Source organism: Frankliniella occidentalis, unplaced genomic scaffold, assembly GCF_000697945.3.
Source record: "Frankliniella occidentalis isolate FOCC.00 unplaced genomic scaffold, Focc_3.1 Scaffold52, whole genome shotgun sequence".
Classification (NCBI taxonomy): domain Eukaryota; kingdom Metazoa; phylum Arthropoda; class Insecta; order Thysanoptera; family Thripidae; genus Frankliniella; species Frankliniella occidentalis.
The window spans coordinates 1,561,534-1,574,393 of record NW_026267182.1 but is presented as its reverse complement, the minus strand read 5'-3'; the positions used below and the strand labels follow the sequence as shown (position 1 = coordinate 1,574,393).

The window sequence follows — 12,860 nt, the reverse complement described above, 5'->3', positions numbered from 1 at the left end:
AGAGAGAGAGAGAGAGAGAGAGAGAGAGAGAGAGAGAGAGAGAGAGAGAGAGAGAGGCCATGGCAAATACACATGGCATGGGTACAAGCAGCCTTGGATTCATTGTACAACTCGTTCGCAATGACGCCAAATTCGTTTAGCAAGAATTCAACAAAATTTGTGTACCAACGTCAGGTGAAAAAAAAGTAGACGAGGGTATTATTCTCTACGCCTTTACAAAGTTCACCTTCGAATCGATATCATTAAAAATGTGCAGTGCTGCTGAAATGGTCACGTTTTCGTTTTTACGCATCGATTGCCCCTTTTTCATCTGTGTACTTTGAAATCCGCGTCAGCAGCAGCAGCAGCAGCAGCAGCAGCAGCAGCAGCAGCAGCAGCAGCAGCAGCAGCAGCAGCGGCGGCGGCGTTGCTGCTGGCGCGCTGCGCTCCCCCGCGCCACCCCGGCGTGCCACCCCTCGTGGATCACCCCAACGCCATCAATAGATATTACGGAAAGCGCAGGGAAATTATGCGGCCCACGCCATTTTTACCACGCCGAGCGGCAGCGCGGGGCGTGGTGCGGCGTGGCGGAGATTGGCTCGCGCCCGGCGTGCCGCACTGTTTTATTGATTGCCGACGTTGAAAATTCACGGCAAATAAAATTGTTTAGTTTTCACTTTTGAAGCCTGAAAGGGATTAATAGTTAAAGATTTCCCTGTCGAGGCGAGTAAGTGGCGCTCGCTGCTTTCTGAAAGGAAGGGAAGAATGGTTTTTTGGTTAGCGTCAACTTTAAACTTTTATTCAAGTCTTAGGTAAACGAACTTTATTTTACAGTGAGAAAGTATTCTTCGTAAAAAAAAGTTTACTTGGCACGCAATAGCGTTCAATACAAACAAACAGTACAAAATGCTTTAAAAACGTTAGAGTAGGACTTATCGGTTTGCTGATCTCACAACACGAGTGAAAGCAAGTGCGAAAGTTGAATCACAAAAACAAAAATATCTATTTGATAGCTGTTCACCTTTTTCTGGAAGTATAACATTTGCATAATTACTGTAATTGTAACAACGAATAAGCAAAAAGATGCGATTGTTGAGCGTGTGCGGTCTGCAGCGGCCAGCACAGAGCCGTCCCGGGCGCATCACAACGCACAGTGTAACAAATGTGAGTGCGTCCCCGCGGCAGTGTTCAGTTTCAGCTCGCCGGGTGAACCTGCTGTTATTTATGCCTACCGTCCGCGCGGGGCCGCGCGCATGCACCCCTCACTCGCACGCACATGCAAGCGGCGCACACGGACGCGCGCGCGGACACACACACACACACACGACACCCGCACAAGGGCGGAGAGAGGTAGGGTGGCTTGGGGGCCCTCCCCTCGCAGGAATCAGCGGATGCCTGTATTCAGGAAACTACATTTTAATGTATTACGCTCGATTCCGCGTAAATCAACATGAATATTGGTGGACAGTAGAGTTTCCTATTTTGTTTTCGACGTAGAAAACAAGGTTATCTGACCAACTTATTTAGAAACATAAGTATAAGTCATGCCTAAAAAAGGACTCATCGCTGTGTTCACCCCTCTCTGGAAGTAGCTGTACTTGCAGGCTGATATCCTTCGAGGCCTCTATTATATGGTCCACGTGTTGGAGAGCAGCACGCCGCCGGTTTCAAACCCTAGCCGCCAGCGCGCCAGCCCTGACCGGTGCTGCCGGGGAGGGGGGGTACGCGTCGGTGGCGCGCCCTGCCGGAGGGTGGTCGAACCCCGTCGCGGCCGAGCGGCGTCGGAGGGGAGGGCGTGCGCGCGTGGAGGGGATGGCGCGACGCGGGGTGGGAAAAGCGGCGCCGCGATTGGCGCGCGCACCCGCCGGTGGTGGGGGGCGGACAGAAGGAACGGAAGGACTGGAAGAAGGGGAAGTAGGGGAAGTGGCGGCGCCCCACTCTTCGCGCCGCGCGCTTCGCCCCGCGTTTTCTTCGCGCGCTCTTTCGCGCGCCGCGGCGCCGGCCCGTCGCTCGCTCTGGTGGCGGCCGGCCGAAGCTCGCTCAGTCGCCGGGGAGCCGCGACGGGACCCGCATCGAGGCGCGCCGGCCCCGCAGGCGAGCTCTCCGTGCGACCCCAAGCAGCCTCGCGGCCGCGCCACCCGGCTCCAGGGGGAGGCTCGCGGCTGCACGCGGCCGCCGGCTCGTGGCGCACCCTGGCGGCGGCCGCGGGAAGCACGAGCAACCCCTTCGGCTCCAGCGGCGGCGGCGGACCCGCGGCCTCGAGGTCCGCCTGCTCTGCAGCTCGGCGCTAATGACGATGATGAACGACCCGGCCCGGCCGCATCCAGCGGCAGCGATAACGAATGAGAGTTTTTAAACGCCACGGCGGCCTTGTCGCGCCGAGAGTGGCCGGCCGAGGCGGCCGTGTTTGTTCAGCCCCTAATCTAATGGATGGCCTCTGTGCCGGCCGCGGTGCCAACCCCAACGTAACATCAACAGGAAATGGAATACTATTTGTTCGACGAAACAAGTTTCCGGCCGAGGCATATACATCACTTATTCTCCTTACACACACACAGATTACCGAAAATGCAATCATGGTAAAACTAATGTATGATTTTGAGGAAGTGGGAATTCCCTTATCATTTTTGACGAGTTTTATACCTCAAATGTTTTTTCTCAAAGTTTTCCCCTCTTTTCCTCAAAAAAGTCAAAAAGTCAGACATAGATTTTGCCGCGTAATATGTTCTCAAGTTAATGAGCAATTTCATAGAAAAAAAAATTACATTGGCAATTTGAAAAACGGCTTGAACTATACATTGAACAACTATATAAATATACGATTCTTTACGCTCTCAGCATATTTCACAACTACACAGCGGCCTCTAAGAATGTCACGATACACAACACGGCCCGACTGTTTTGCTCCGCATATATAAACCGATTTCCATTGTTTTTTGTCCGTATGTGCACCTGTGCCCCGTGCCGAGGGATCGCGCGCGCCACAGGCCACACCACCGCATGTAACAGAAGGGCTCGGGGGACAACGGACGACACACACGTGAGCAGGCGAACTAAAAAACAAGAGGAGAGCAAGGGGAGGCGGGAGGGTATTAAGTACTCAGCGACACCCTTGGGGATGGGCCTCTCGCCGGACCAACGCCACACAAGCTCCCTGTTTTTTTTCCTTCCCCGCCAAGCACGATTGTTTTACCGCCAGGGGGATGATGATGATATGCTTCCGTGATGCCCCCGCGCGCCGTTTTTTTTTGCTGCCCTTTTCTGCGCGTCCTGTATAATTGGTGCGGCCGAGGGGAGCAGAACACAATGCGGATGTGGTCTCACACTCGTACACATTCACACGCGCGCATCACATAGTCACCAAAAAAAGGGAGAAGGGTGGCGTAAAAAATGCGAAAAACAAAGTCGAGTTGTTGTTGTTGGGGGAAGCATTTTAGCGCCTCGTAAAGGGTGGCGCAGGGGTAATAATTAGCGGCAATAGACACTTTTCCACGCCACTGCCTCGAAAAAAAGGAGAGAAAACAGGGTGCGGAAGAGTAGCCTTAATGAACACGCAAACAAGCAGCTTTGAATAAATGCATTATCATTGCTCTACACAACTTACAGAGGCCTGCGATCCCCCCATGTGCCAATTACCAATTAAAAGCATTATCCCCAGGTGTTGCTCATTATGGTCAGTCCGCATTTACCTAATGTGTGAGGTAGCAGAGTTCTGCATAGTCCCGTAACTGCATCTGAAACATAACGAAACACATTTTTCTGTTCAAGGCGTTCATATACAAGTCATAGAGTGAGCATAGTAAATACAACAAAACTTTTCTATTTACGTCACATTTTTGATTTTAACATTTGGCCACTTACAAGGGCGTGCCAAAATGTCACACAAAAACGTGTGAGACTATTTTGACAATGATACATGCGTATAAAAAAGTGATAGCATTCACATAAAAGTGTGTGACGTATAGTAAGACGTTACACAGAACAGAAGAGTATGTTCCATGGTCGTCACACTTTTGTGCACTGAGAAAACCGTTTGATCCGCGCAACAAAAACAGAAACCAAGAAAATTTTACTTGCGAGAGTCAAATTTTTCTCGCCCGTGTTTTAGTCATGTTGATAAAGGTGTGATCGACCTGATTATATTTTGTTTAGAAGTCTTGATCAAATGTTTAGTTGGTTTGAGGGAGTAAATTTTCTTTGATTCAACCCTTTTTTAATTATTAGGACAAAACGCTTTTTTCAGTGTGTGTATGTGACATGACTGGCATGTTGGCATGCTTCTTTTTACGTGAGACATTTTGGCACACACTTTCTTTAAAGTGTTCAAATGCCATATACCCTTTTGTTTGAGTGTAATCGTGACGTTAGAAAACGCATCCACGACAATGAAAATCTACGCATCTCTTGTGGTGAAAAGGCATGTTATCTCCATCCTCTACATACCACACTGTGCTCACTGTGCCCCACCCACACTTCTTCCCCTTGCGACCCCCAAAAACGATAACTCGTAATCTTTTGGCATACGAGCGCGAGTGTATGTGTATGTGTGGGCAATGCCCGTGTCTGTGTGTGTGAGCGCGTGTGGCAATGCCGCCCATTCCTGGGACGCCTGCCGAGAGGCCAACCCTTTCTCGCCCTTTTCCCTCCTCAACCCTTTCGGGCTCGCGTGGCGGGGCGTGGCGGGGCGTGGCGGGCCAGGGCGTTGGGGCCTCTGGGGACTGGACGAGCTGGAGGGCGGTCAGACCCCCTGCTGCGGAGCCGGCCTGCGACGCCCCGGATAACATCCCCACACAGCTTTAAAACGTAATGTCTGCAGTTTGGGGACATAAAGCCCGGAACTTAAAAGTACAAAGCGGCCGGACCGGCTGTCCTGTGCCCGGCCGGCAGCCCCCGCTATGCGACCCTATACCGGTCCGCCCCTGCTGTGAGGAGGCGGCCGTCCTCTTGTGCTTGTGGTCCCGGGCCACAGAGTGTGGCCTTTCACTTTCGCCATTCTCTCCGACCCTTCGGATCCTTGCTCTTCAGGGCTGTCACTGTCGTCCACACCATACTCATTCGCCTTCAGGTTCACAGCAAATATATTTCGGGGAAGTTCCCGGTTGAATCCGGGAAGTAATTTTCCGGATGCTATTTTTCGTCATATCTATGCATGTTATAACATTTGGAGCAACCGGAAAATGTACTTCCCGAATCCAACCGGGAAGTTCCCGGAAAAATGTTTGCTGTGGTTTGCAACGATTTTGGCATTTGCACTATAAATTTATTCTTTAAACGAAATGATAAGTGATATTCTCGTCAACTGTGGATACATCCACATATGAATGTGGACGGCATCCATTCAATTTGGTCTACCCACAGACAATTGCGATTTTAGAAATGCAAAAAAGGACATCACCTCCGACAGTTGTGCGGTTGAAGTTCAACGCCTGTGCCGGATATACAGAGGTTGCGTTTAAAAACATAAGGGCGAGTGTTTGACAAACAACATAACTTACGCACTCCAAAGGGTCAACTATGAAGGCACTATGAAGGCACCTTACAAGTGATTGATTATCGACCGAATACTTTGGTTTTTTGGTGAAAGAGCTAACATTTATATCGATCCCCATTTGAATATCCTAAAAGTATAATATTCTGTCTCCCCATCAGTAGTGTCTGAATGCAAGCAACCATAACCAACTGTCCACGACGAACATTAACTATTTTAATGAGGTGACAAAATTATACGTAAAATACTCCTTCTCGTTGTCTTTGTTTTTACAGGCATCACACTACGGACCTCTCAGGGCGCTGCCCGGTGCCGTGGTCCAGTGGATGCGGATGAAGTGTGGCGGGGCGTAGCGGGACGTAGCGAGGCAGGGCAGGGCACTGCGGGGCGTGGCAGAGAGCCCATTCTGATAACGGCGGCAGAGGGCTATTTGATGATAAGGAGAGTAAGGGTAATTTAAATGTGTGCTCACCTCTGGCGAGCGACTGGGCGAGAGAGAGAGAGAGAGAGAGAGAGAGAGAGAGAGAGAGGATGAGAAAAGAGAGGGAGCGAGGTGGGGCCGAGCGAGGGCGTGGCGGTGGGGCGCGGGCCGCACGTAATGTACCGGATAAAAGATGCAAATGGCACACGATGAAGCCGTACTTAACCTCGCACTGCAAACACAAAAGGCCCCCGCACAGCTCTCGCAGCGCAGCGCTCGCTCGATTTGAGGCCGTTGTCGCAGTAAAACGGCACACGCTGTGCCAATAGTCACGCACGCCCCACGGCCGCTTGCTCCAAAAGTACACTGCTATTTTACAAATTTTTCAATCGGTAAACACGAAATTTAAACAGCACGCGACAAAGGCATGAACCAGTAGCGAGTGGTCGACTAGCAATCCTAAATACTTCATGTCCTAAGCAGCACAAATAGGACACGAGTATCTCTGGAAACTCAAGTGTCGCACAGTATCACACTTATAAGTGCAGGACCAAGGGGTACTGCACTTAAAACTGCAGGACACCAAGTGTACTAGAGTTTTAAGTGTCGGACACATGGTGTCCGACATCTCAAGGTGCCAGCTAAACCTAAAACTGTAATACATATTGTGTATTTCACTTTTAACTGTAGGACACATAGTGTCCTACACTTTCAACTGCAGGACAAGGGGTGTCCGACACTTGGGTTAGCTGGCACCTTGAGGTGTCGGACACCATGGTGCTGAACTTATAAGTGTGATACTGTACGACACTTGAGTTTCCATTCCAGAGTATTTCGAACTCATTACAGAGTTGGTCGAGGTTTTCACCTTGCGCGACACCTTTCTTCGTAAGCATGCTGAATTGTGTTGTGAAGATACAAAAAAGGAAGTTTCGGGGACATGTTGCAAAAAAAAAGTTACCGTGAATAGTATACAGAACAAAAACAAACTAGCAGTCGAACTGCAAGCATTGAGCTTGCTGAACTGTTATATAAAAAAGTCAGAACTTCCCGAAGAATTCGTTGTGAAAAAAGTTTCCAGATCTCTTTGTGATTTCCGAGGAAATCACACACATTCCGCATGAGAAATAATTTTCGGAGTTTTAACGACCGGTCGACAACTTTTTCACATTGAGATAGAAAAATGCTCGATTTTTGACAACGATTAAGTGTTGGGATTTCACAGTTGCCACGTACCAAGCAATCGTTGGGTAATCAGAAAATATTCCTAACAGTAAGGCTTAGATAAGTTTACAACAGCAAATACAACCGTTTCGAATCCACCTCGTTCCCTTCCCACAGCAGCCTTCTCTTTGGACGAACATACAACAAGACCGGAGCAATTCCCCACTACTAGGAACCGACCAGAGAGACAAGTTGTTTTCGCGGTGCAAGTTGAGTTCGGGCAGCGTGCCGAAGGAGCAGAACGAACGCAGAGGAACTCGGGAAATCAATACCGGCCGGGTGTGCGCCGCGCCCCGCCGCCGCGCCCCTCGGCTCCCAGCACAGCGCCCCACAGCCGAGTGCTGGAGAATAACTGGGGACAGACTTTCCGATTAAGGTTTGGTAAGAAAGGTGCCTTCTGCCACTCAACAAGTACCTCTTTCACAACACTCAACAGCTAGGCCAAGGCCTGAGAACTAGCAAGTAAAGTCTCGCTATACTTTTAACAGATTTTCTATGGCCTATTTCATCAGCAAATTGTGCACATTTTATTTTACAATCAATTTCATCAGTTTATTCTTGTATGACATTTTTGCAAAAAGATGTTCAAATTCAAAGGGATTAAGGAATCCGTTTAGTGAGTCGCGCAAGAAGACGGCCATCTTGTGCCGAGCTGGGGGCGCCCGGCCCGAACCGAGTGGAGCGAAAAGTTGCGCGAGCTAGCGGAGGCGGCGAGGGCGGGGGGTGGGGTGGCAGGGGGTGCGAGTGGGGTGTCGTCATGACAACGGAACGAGAAAGAGGGCGTGGTGGGGGAAAGAGAGGGTGGCCGGGGCGGGCAGGGCAGGGGCGGGCGGCCGAGAGAGAGAGAGAGAGAGAGAGAGAGAGAGAGAGAGAGAGAGAGAGAGAGAGAGAGAGCGCGTTCGTCCGCTCGTTCGTTCGTATGCGTTCGTATCTCCCGTCTCTCCCCCCGCCCGCACTCGCTCGCGCTCTGTCTTTGTAATCCCATCTCCTGCCCGCCCCGCCCGCGGGCGGGCTACCCCCGCGTCGCTCACCCCCGCCCCCCACGCTCCAAGATGGCTGCCTCCTTTATTCTGGCACCGCGAGACCCACGCCGCGCCACGCCACAGCGCACCGCCGCGCCGCCCCCACTCGAGAGATGAAGATGGCTTCGTCAAATTGAGTCTGCACGACCGTCATTTTCATCTCGCCTTGAGTGCTTCTTGCAATTTCCATAGCTTCCAGTCCAGCGGACTCCGGGGACGTCGACAAGAAATCCAACTAACTGAGCAAAGGCAACCCCCAGCTGTTACACGACAAAACCATCGACTGACATGGCGCTTATGATTCGCAAGACCCCGCGAAGGATCTCTGCTGACGAAACTGCCCTCAACACGACACATTCTTACTGACATCTCAAAACAAACAACAAATTTGGACACTGGCACATTCAGCACGCAATTGCAGCAAACTCGTAGTGTAGAGAACGTCGATTTTCATGTTGAATATAAATCTGAAAAGTAATCAAAAGTCCACTTCAGTCTGCTAACTAGGAAACTAATTAGCCGTGGAGTCTAAACTGTAAAGCTATTTTAGGCCACTCTTAAGTGTTTTGAGTCTTAAAGTAAAAACTGAGGACTTGTTACACTAGTTACAGGGTTCCACGGGCAACGGCGCAAAGTTATTGAACCCTGAAACGTACAAATTACGAAAGAAAATGAACGCTTTCGCTTTTCCAGTATGCGATCCCGAGCGACGTGCACACACACTGCACTGTGCGCACGGCGCGGCCACCGAAAGTAAACTGACCATAGCATGGGCAGCGTCTTGCCACTGACTTGAGCAGGCCAGTCCAGTCATTGTGCTGCGTGGCGTAGCGTGGCGGGGTGAGTCGGCGTGCAACTGCACAGCATTATGCTGGCTGTGTGAGAAACCGGACTTACAGAGCGAGGAGAGGCGATATCGTGCAATATTGTGCATTTGTGCATTGTGTATTTGAAGCCTTTCGAAAGGCATAAAAACTGCCAACGGCACTAACTGTAACAGCATTGCGTGACTTTACAAAAACATCAAGGTAATTAAAACAATGGATGAGAGGTACTTAACATTATTTTTCCGTGTGATTTAATGAGATCAAGAACTCTGAACTTAAAGGGAAAGTATGGTAGTTTTTGCAGATTCATGGAGGCGTAACGTGGAAATCCTGGCCGTTTACAAAAAAAAACTTTGAATCTACATCTGGTTTTTTAAGGTGTATTATTGTTGACTGGCGTCAAAATGGTCTGTCGCCAGACCACACTGCGGAGGGTCCGAGAGGTTCGGCCGCTTGGTTGTCCTAGGTCAGGAATGGCACACTGGCCGGCATGGTCCAGGCCGGGCCGCGCCGGGCAGGGGTCAGTTCGGCACCACCCTCCGAACCCACCCTCCCTCAAAGAGGCCCAACTGCACTCAACACGTCAGTCGAGTCCACCGCATCACCCATAAAACTGATTAGCTCTGAAAGTTTAGTAGCGAGACCCTTTTTTCACGCTGAATCAAAGCGATGATTTTGGGGCTCGTTGTATTTGAGTCGTGTGCACCGAGGTCTCACTAAAGAGGTGAGATATCCCCGATCACGCCCAACCGTAGACAGAATTCTCACTCATATTGGTTGAAGACTGAAAGTTATGACAAACAGAGAAAGATGAAAGATCTGGCTCACGGAGCGATATTTTTAGGGTCATTGATCTTGCCCTTCTGTTCTGAGAGCAAAATCTTACTCCGTCATTTGCGGTGGTGTGGTCTCGGGCACATACTGTAGTACGGAGGTAAGCAAGTAAATATCGGATACACGTAAAAAAAAAACAACAGCTATAAGCAGTCAAGACGTTTTCAATTTACTGGCTGTGCCTTCGTTCACGGCCTTATCTCGGTCTCGGTCGAGGTGCGACAGAGAGCTCCTCATCCCCATGCTCCTCTCAGTCCGTTTACCAAACGACGTAATCCGTGGTGGTCGAGTTGGTCACTCCAGCGCACTCCGGCCCGGTCAAGGACATTCGGGTCCAGTTTACGTCCAACAGGTCCAGAGCGTCTTGGAGCAGCAGCGGCAGCTCAGAAGTTCCGTCTGGCCACCCTAGTGTATACACGCGCTTGTCCAGTGGACGGTCTCTGCCATCCACCCCACGAGCTACGAAGGACTAAAAAACAAGAGGAAGTGGTGCCTGTTTTATTTTTTGCTTGGGTCGCGGGAAAGGATGCCGATGTGCGTTTTTTTGCACTCGCCCCTTTATCCCTCCTGCACTTGATGTGTGATCACACCCCGTATCATGGGGATGGGAAAGAAGGGGTGCGGACTCATTGTGCGAAGCCACGCGAACAGGTCGACCTTAATTCACCAAACATTTACATATCTCCAAGGATGAACACCTTGAAGGAGGGGAGCTCGTCCGACAGGACAGGTTGGCGCCGTCCACCGTCCGAGACACGCACTCCGTGGTCAGTGGTAAGAAACAATGCCACTTAATTTGGATTTAATTGCGATTATGTTGCTGTTGACAACTTGTGACGAAAAATAACAACATACAGCAAAGGATTAACAGCTCATTTCGACGTTACTAGCGAAATCCTAACAAAACTCAAAATAAGATAGTTCGGAGAACTTCCAACAACACCCTTTCCAATGCAAATAATGCGTTATTTCATGTTTCCCAAAGCGCAGTGTGTTGCTTCGATAGACGAAAAAAATCCTTACAAGCCACTCAAAACAAGTATACTAACCTGCTAAGTGCTTTTGCGCTGCAAAGCGTTGGAACCAAATTTGGAAACAGTTTACAACTGAATTCTCGAATTTGACCATACCCTAACAAGCGTAGAGTGCGCGTCTCGCATTAAACCGAGTCGTTTGTCGTCGCGGACGTGCACAGCGCCTTGGCCCCACCCCGTCCAGTTCAGCGGGAGGCGAGGGTGCTGTGTCCAGCGGAGGCCCGAGGCCGAGGCCCACCCAACCCGGTCCGGCAGCACTGACCTCCGCCAGAGCCGGGCGGACGGGCCAGCCAGGCGAGTGTATGCATAATGTATCGACTGCGTGAGAATCTTGGCGGAGATACTCCCGTTTCGTTTCGGAATGCCTAATGTTATTTCGAGTTTTCGGCGCGGCCCAACAACTACTACTACTACTGCCTCCACTCCGACTGATAAAACTCGTCGTGGGAACGCTGCTGCGTGTCATTCCTCGATCAATCGTTAAACTAGTTTATTATGCCGAGTGGGAGATGACCCCCACTGGACACATATATTTTAAGAGAATTCGTTATATACGCGCGGTAGAGTAGACCGGTTCCATCCCGCAAAGGTATGCTGCATCGTTTAGTGAAGGAATTCGAAAAGATGCAAGATTACTTGAAATTGGAAGCGCAAAAAGATGTTACAAAAAATAAATTAAAACAGATTAAATGTCCCCTATCGGCTGGTGTGCCAACAAACTGCCAACGACCGGCTGCATCACGAGAGCTGAATGTCCACGAACTGTAGGGCCGCAGCAGCAGCGTCAGCACTGCCGCTGGCTCCGGGCCTTTGCTTATCGGGTCGCGCTTTCATTCGATTTATCGTCCCCCCGGTTTATTATTGTTTATTCACAGAAGTGTTGCCCCGCGGCCCCCGCGGCCCCAACGGGCAATGCGCACAAGGCCTTTGGAAAACGCAGCGCGGTGTTGTTGGAACAGAAGCGCGCGCCAACTAATCCCAGCCCTATGGCGAGGATATCCAACTAACGCCCCCCCCCCCCCTTTTCACCGGGTTCATTCGCATTATCACTGCCCTTTGGCGAGAGTGGATAGCGCAGTTCTTCGAACATTTGCCGAAGTCATCATCATTTCCAATAAATAACTGGCTGCACAGTATGAGAACAGAGCGCCAGCCGAACCGGCACGAACGAGCGCAGCTCTAAACCCTGCCTGAATCACACATTGTTTCAGCCGGTATGGCGATACAGTTAACGCAAAATCCACTTCTTCGGGGAGTTTGGCTACTAGCCATCATATGAGATGAAACAATGAAAAAATAAACCTTAAGGCACGCCCACTTGGTAAAAAAGGGTCTTTTTCGCAATCTATTAGCAGATGAAAAAACTGATTTACTGTTCAGAGATGAACCAATTTCCTAAGCGCTTAGCCAAAATCAGTTGATGAAAAAACACCTCGTTTTGACCATTGCGATTCTGAACTTTTTGGTTTTTATTTTGGTTTCCATAACGTCAGAAGCGCCACTGCGCCGTGCCTGTCCCGTTGCGTGAGCTGATCGTTCGCCCCGCCCCTCGACCGCAACGCGCCCCTTTGCGTGGACAGCAGCAGCGGCGAGATGATTCAGTTTGATGAAACGCGCAACGCTCTGCGTATTGGCTTTATTTGCGTCGCAAGCGCCCCGCCTATTCATATTGCAGGAAGCGGGAGCGGCGGCGCCTCGCTCAGAACAGGCGCGATAACAGTGTGGCGTTGTCATTCAAAAAATTATGATTCACAAAATTCTTATGAAAGGAAAGTTTTACGAACAAAATTGAAAATTTACGATTTTGACCAATGCAGTTTGATACCGACCTTTCCTCCTCCCCCCCCCCCCAATATTTTCTTGTTTCAAGTAAAATTTTTCTTGTTTCAAGTGCATGCTGACACAAGATCAAATATACTCTTGAAATATAAGCTGATATTTTCTTTCCAATACGAGGAGAATATTATTTCAAAGACAATATTGTCTTGTTTCGATGGTGCCAGCTTGCACTTGAATCAAGGAACTATTTAT

At 50.0% G+C, this 12,860-nt stretch overlaps 1 long non-coding RNA gene across 1 annotated transcript in view; it reads right to left on the bottom strand.

Moving 5' to 3' along the window:
• LOC113205214 (uncharacterized) overlaps positions 1–12,860 on the bottom strand; it is a 71,826-nt gene that overhangs the window by 34,484 nt on the left and 24,482 nt on the right. Inside the window, exon 2 of the long non-coding RNA XR_003303336.2 lies at positions 3,669–3,713. This is a non-coding gene — a long non-coding RNA (uncharacterized LOC113205214). The remainder of the gene's footprint in view (positions 1–3,668; positions 3,714–12,860) is intronic.